This window comes from Mycteria americana, chromosome Z (assembly GCF_035582795.1).
Source record: "Mycteria americana isolate JAX WOST 10 ecotype Jacksonville Zoo and Gardens chromosome Z, USCA_MyAme_1.0, whole genome shotgun sequence".
NCBI lineage: Eukaryota > Metazoa > Chordata > Aves > Ciconiiformes > Ciconiidae > Mycteria > Mycteria americana.
The window spans coordinates 5,136,576-5,142,575 of record NC_134396.1 but is presented as its reverse complement, the minus strand read 5'-3'; positions in this window follow the sequence as shown (position 1 = coordinate 5,142,575).

The following is a 6,000-nucleotide window of genomic DNA, read 5'->3' as shown; positions in this document are numbered from 1 at the left end:
AAACTATTTGTAATGTAACCAGCAAAACTGTGCTTTTACACCTGGTATAATAGCCTTCACTTTGAACATTTTATGTCAAGGCCAAACTTGCAAAACTACTGACACCATGACACTGGGGATCCTTGACACCCCATGATTTCTGAGCCTGGTTTTCACTCCCTTTGTTGCTGTGATGGTAAGAGTCAGGCTGGTTTGTTGTCCTGATTCGAAAAACTGTTCCTGGAAACTAAATATTTAGTAGAAATTTGTATTTGTTAAATCTTTCGTAAGGGGCTTGTCTGGCCCCAGTTCTGTGATCTGCTTCTCAATGAGTCAATGTTTCACAGAAAGGATGTGGTTGGAAGGGACCTCTGGAGATAGTCTAGTCCAATCCCCCCCCCAAGGGGACAAATAGACCAGGTTGGCCAGGGTCATGCCCAGCTGGGTTTTGAATATCTCTAAGGATGAAGACTCCACAAACTCTCTGGAGAACCTAGTCCAGTGTTGGATCACCCTTGGAATAAAAAGGGGTTTTTTTGTTCAAGGAAAATTTCCAGGATTTCAAGTTTGTGCCCATTGCCTCTTGTCCTTTGTCTAAGAGGAGTCTGGCTCTGTCTTCTTGTCTCCCCTTCATCAGCGATTATACACATCGATAATCCCACCTCAAACCTTTTCTGCTCCAGGCTGAGCAGACACAGACCTCAGCCTCTCCTCGCAGGACAGATGCTTCAGTTCCTTCATCATCTTTGTGGCCCGTCGTTGGACTCATTTCAGTAACTCCATCTCTCTCACACTGGGGGGCCCAGCACTGGACCCAGGACTCCAGCTGAGCTCCGCCAGTGCCAAGCAAAGGGGAAGAACCACTTCCCTTGACCATTTGCCATCACAAATAAAGTCTCTTGTCATCAGGAGCAAAGCCACGTAACTGACCCTCCCTCTGATCTCAGTTCCTCACCTCTTCTCATTGAAACCCTGAAAACTCAGGTGACTGGTCCTGCTGTACAGAGTTACTTGCCAGTGTATTTACTGGACTGGGGCACTCATGAGGTATTTACCAGTTAATCCCAGATTTTGCTTCAATCCAAAGAAACTACCCTGGCATAACAAGTTACCCAAGCGTGCACAGCAAATCCAGAACTCCATGGGGGGGAAGGCAGGCACGTTTCCATGCTGGTGTCTCCAGCTCCATCCGCTATTACTCGCATTCCTGAACCTGCATCTTTTTGTTTCACAGACATCGTCTGATTTTCCTTCAGGATGAGGCTTAACTTCATTTTTTTGATGGTGCATTTTTCAGATTCAGATTTGATGGTGCAATTTTAGAAGATATTCTTTTTTGCACTTCCTTACGGTTAGAAAACTGGAAAGAAGGACCCAATATTGTCTGAAACCTCACACTGGATGAGAGGTCTTCCTTTCTCTCCCTGAATTCTATACAAGCTGGAAAGCATAAAAGACTCTACAATCATTGGGTTTTAAATGAGGAGAGCCTGCTTTATTTTTTCCACATTTCACTGTAGTAAGATAGACATCTCTTCTCAGCTTAAAGTCTCTGTTGGTCAGTAAAGGTATTTGACCAGTTATCCTCAGCAATTACCACTGCTGAAACTCCTAGCTACACAGAATACTTGCTTGCCAAAATGCATCTTTGACATAATCCCGATTAACTCAATACACAGTTAAAGATTGCTCCTAGATTCCCCTCTTATAATGAAAAATAACTTTAGCAATAGATTTATTAAAGAAACATGCCTTCGCACTTCTGTTAGAGGAAATATTCACCTGGCTTCCCCGCTGTATTTTATAACCAGCCTTTTTCCTGAAGCTTTCTGTAAGGATACATGGCGAGAGGTACATTGATTCAGCTGGACTGTTGCATGGCTTTTTCAACAAATCCAAACTACAAAACAATCCTTTTGCTCTTTTTTCCTGTGTTTGATCCTACAAAACCCAAGAATCACTGGAACTTGAGTAAACCAGTTATCACTAACAAAGCAGATGTACTTTGAAGCCCTACAAACAGTATCTCCTAGCTACAATTCACCCAGAGAGACACCCCAGCTGGGGCACCCCACCTCCCTTCTGCTCCCCCCAGGCAGCCGGTCCACATGCACCTACCACAAAAAAAATTGAGTTGCTCATTTGTACCGTAACTTGGTTCTACATGATGTCTTCCTGCACCCCAGGGAAAGTACATGCATTGTAACTCCTGAGACACATAAGAGGTGTAATAAACTCGGTGGCTGAGGCACTTTCAAACTGATGGGATTTAAAGTTCAGAGTAGGGGTGAGGACTCTCAACATGTCCAATTCTCCCAGCTTCTGAAAAACGCTGAAGGGATTCTACCTGCAGACCCATAAGGGTAGGGATTAGATGCATCTTGTCGTACATATTCAGACCTATTTCTCTCCATCTTTCCACCTCAGAAACCTATGAAACTAGAAAAGATATTGCAATTTACTACAGCTTAACACGATTGACAAATTCTGAATTTTCCCATCATTTAATTGGTCAAAGTAGAACAGATTATAATGGACACTTCACCATTTTTCAGTGCTAATTTTTTTCCTCTCCCTTCCCCTCCCAAAACAACATAAATTATATGGAAAAATCTGTATTTATTTTTTTGTAATTACTTGTGGGCTGAGACCAAGTTTCTAAATGGAAGCAAATTTTTACATCCAAGTTATAACCTCTGAAAAACAACTTATAATGAGAATGCTGACACAATTTTAAGTGGAGTGACATGAATGGCGCCAATATAATGTAGTCAAAACATGTGGGAAATAAAGTATTTTGTTCCAGAAGGATATGAAATTCCCAACTCAGAATAAAGTATACGTCTGGTATTTACTGGATTCTACCAAACATAACAATTTTGCAAAACATACAAGGGCTTCAGGGAGTATAGGATTCAATCACAATTCAAAACTTCTTCATCTTGGATACATTTGAGACAAAGGGATTCACGAGTCACAGGGGCTAACTTCTTTCCTTCCTCCAGAAAATCAAGAGGGATTTAACCCGAGTGAATAATGGTAAGAGATAAAAGAGGAGTTCAGCAAAAGATCTGCCTAGCAGAAGCGTTCAAAAGCCCACATAAAATCCAAGATGTTATAAACCACTTAAAATTATGAACTATGTAGTAACTATGCAGCATGGGAACCATAACAACATACCAAAAAGGAAGAGAATGGGAGTTTATACGTCCTTTGCAAGTCAGCAGAGGTAGTTTCAACGCTGACATGAAGCAGAGCCTGAGATGAGCTATTATCATGTTATTCTTTATTAGTTGTTAAGCACTGATGTTGTATTCAGTTCTTCACCAGAGAGCCCTTGTCCTAATGGATTTACAGTTGCAGGCCCTCTGCCATTTGTTCCAGCCAACTCTTAAGTCCTCTCAAACTCCTAATGTCGAGATGGATAGAGAGATCTGCCAACACAAACGCAGTGACTGCACGAAAAAAACACAGTGAAGAAATGATACTAGGCTAGAAATACAGAAAGAGTTAATTGCACTTTTACAAGCCACTTACTGTGGGAAATACAGAAAAAGAAAATGTTTAAGTGATGTGAATGGGAAGAGATGGAGTAGTGAAACAACGGATTAATCCTCTCTTGCGGACAAGATAACCGGCACAGAGTAGAGAGCTGCAGAAGACACTCGTAGAGCTCTACCCAGCATCTTTGATAAGGCAGAAAGAGGAAGGAATAGGCATGAAAAGCAAAAGGAACAAAAGGGTATGGACATCAAGTCTTGTACAGGACAGGTAGATATTGTGCCTCCTGGGCAAAGAGAGCAAACAGAAATTAGGAAAAACCTAATGACTCACATTTGTCAAAAAGGGTTGCCCCTCTGCCTTCCTTCCTTCCTGCTCTCAGCTGCGTGGTCTCACCCTTGGTGCTGACACAGGCACTTATCTGATGAGAGAGGGATCACCTTCTCCCCAAAAGAAAACTACTTTCTTGTTACTGATGGGTTACTTTTCTGCCAAATTAGCCACTTGAAGAGCAATGGAGAGAGGAATAGGACTGTATCCTTTCTGCATCAGTGAGCCACTAAATTGGTTTAGCCACCTTCCCCCCTAGATGCAGCCCTAATCTGCACGCAAAAGCTCTTCAGCTTTGCTGAGGGGCTCCATGATGCAAAAGCATTTTTGCTGGCAGGGAGCTGCCTCCCTCACCTCTTTGATGGATCCATGCTTGAATGCAAGCATAACTGAGCTTCAAAAGTCTTATTATTAAATCTCACTTTGTTCTTAGCTGTTTTAGCAGGTATCAATATCTTTTTCATGCAGACTAAAACGTGGGAAATTATTAGGAAAATTCACCCTGGTATGCTGCTAGCAACATCGGTTGCACTTCACATTTCTCTGAGCATTTCACAAATACAAAAGCCTGTAGCCTCTTGGTACTAGTTACCAAGTCTCATGTTTTCAGAAATCAACTTCACATCAGCACATTTTAAGCAGGAATAGCTCAGCTGTTAATATTTAAAATAATGCTGACATCTAGTGGCTGGCTGCACTCATACACGTCTGTGCAGGTCTTCAAGCTATTTGTGTGTGTTCACATCATTTCTTACCCTTTGGGGGCAAGAGGCTCCAGCTGGAAGTGTCATGTGCGTCCCAGTTGTGTACTAGTCAAACAAAGAAAATGCATCCTAGTTCTGCAGAGATCATAAATTAAATAAAAAGGGATGGGCAAAAAAAAAAAAGGAGAGGAAGAAAATATTATTATTGCCCTTTTGTAGATGGAAATTACCACGGGATAAAAGAAATCAGAAGCCAGATGATTAAAAGCTGATGTGGTCCAGACTGCAGCCAACTGGAGCTGAAGAAACCTAAAGAAGAGTCCAGACTTTCCCAGAAATATCAGGTGCTTGAAAATTGTCGGATTTGATGAGCTGGAGTGAGGCACATCCAATCCTACCCCAATTACTCCTCGCTGTCAGCCAACAGCCCCCCTCGCAGCGCATGGCTGCTGGCCCGCTCTGCACTAGGGCACTGCTGCTCCTGGTCTGAGGAGGGAGGAGACTTTGTGGGTTGAAGTGTCTTAAGTGACCCATACGCAAAGAGAACACACCCAGAAGAAGCAGCTGGACCTTGAGAGACCCCAAAGGTAGCCAAAGAGGAGCCTGAAACCTGGCCAGGGCAAAGATTAACCACGTCTTTGCCTGTCTTACCTGGCCAGTGAGCTTTTTGTTGGGAGACCTATAAGCTACAAATCAAATAAAGCTATACAAAGATGAACCTCTACAAGAAAGTTCTGCAAAGACATTCACATGGATCTCATTTTGACCCTGGACTGCAGCTCTGCTCATTTAACGGCCAGAAAACTGGAAAAGTCTAAATAGATACATCTCCAACAAATGAATGTCACTGCCCACACATCCCTTCCACACTGCATTTGCCTCCAGATGTATTAAAAAGCAAGAACAGATCCCTTGCTTACCCAGCGCATTTATGTTTTCAGTATAACTTAAACATCAGGTCCTTGAAGATGAGACTGGAAAGCTTTGTATATATTCCCACGCTGACTAAATTGTGAGATGGTTCCCTCTCTTCAGAGTTTTGCAAAGCTGGTCTGAAATTTTCCTCAAAATTTTGGTTGGTAGAAGAGGATTTGGTGATAGAAGAGCATAGGCTGATCCTGCATCTTACCTGGTGCAGGAATAAAACAGAAAATCCAGAGATGAGCAAGTCAGCCTTCCTCATGCTGGAAATTGAGTGGTGCCATCTTCTAGTGACAGGAGGCACATGTTTGTCTGGAAACAAGTTATTAGACTAGAGACTAGCCGACACTTCATACGGCTGTTCTTGCATTATTTTTTTCTACCAAGAAGAGTCCAAAGAGACTGTTGTTGTCCTTTGCAACAGTACCTTGCCTCGTTTCAGAGCAGACCTCAGTGGAGGAAGGCTATTCTCTTTTTTCCAGGTGCCAAGGAGTGCTGGAGATAACAGGTAACAAAGCAGACAGCAAGATCTCATAGGTGCCATTGCTGCTGCTACCAGTATCCC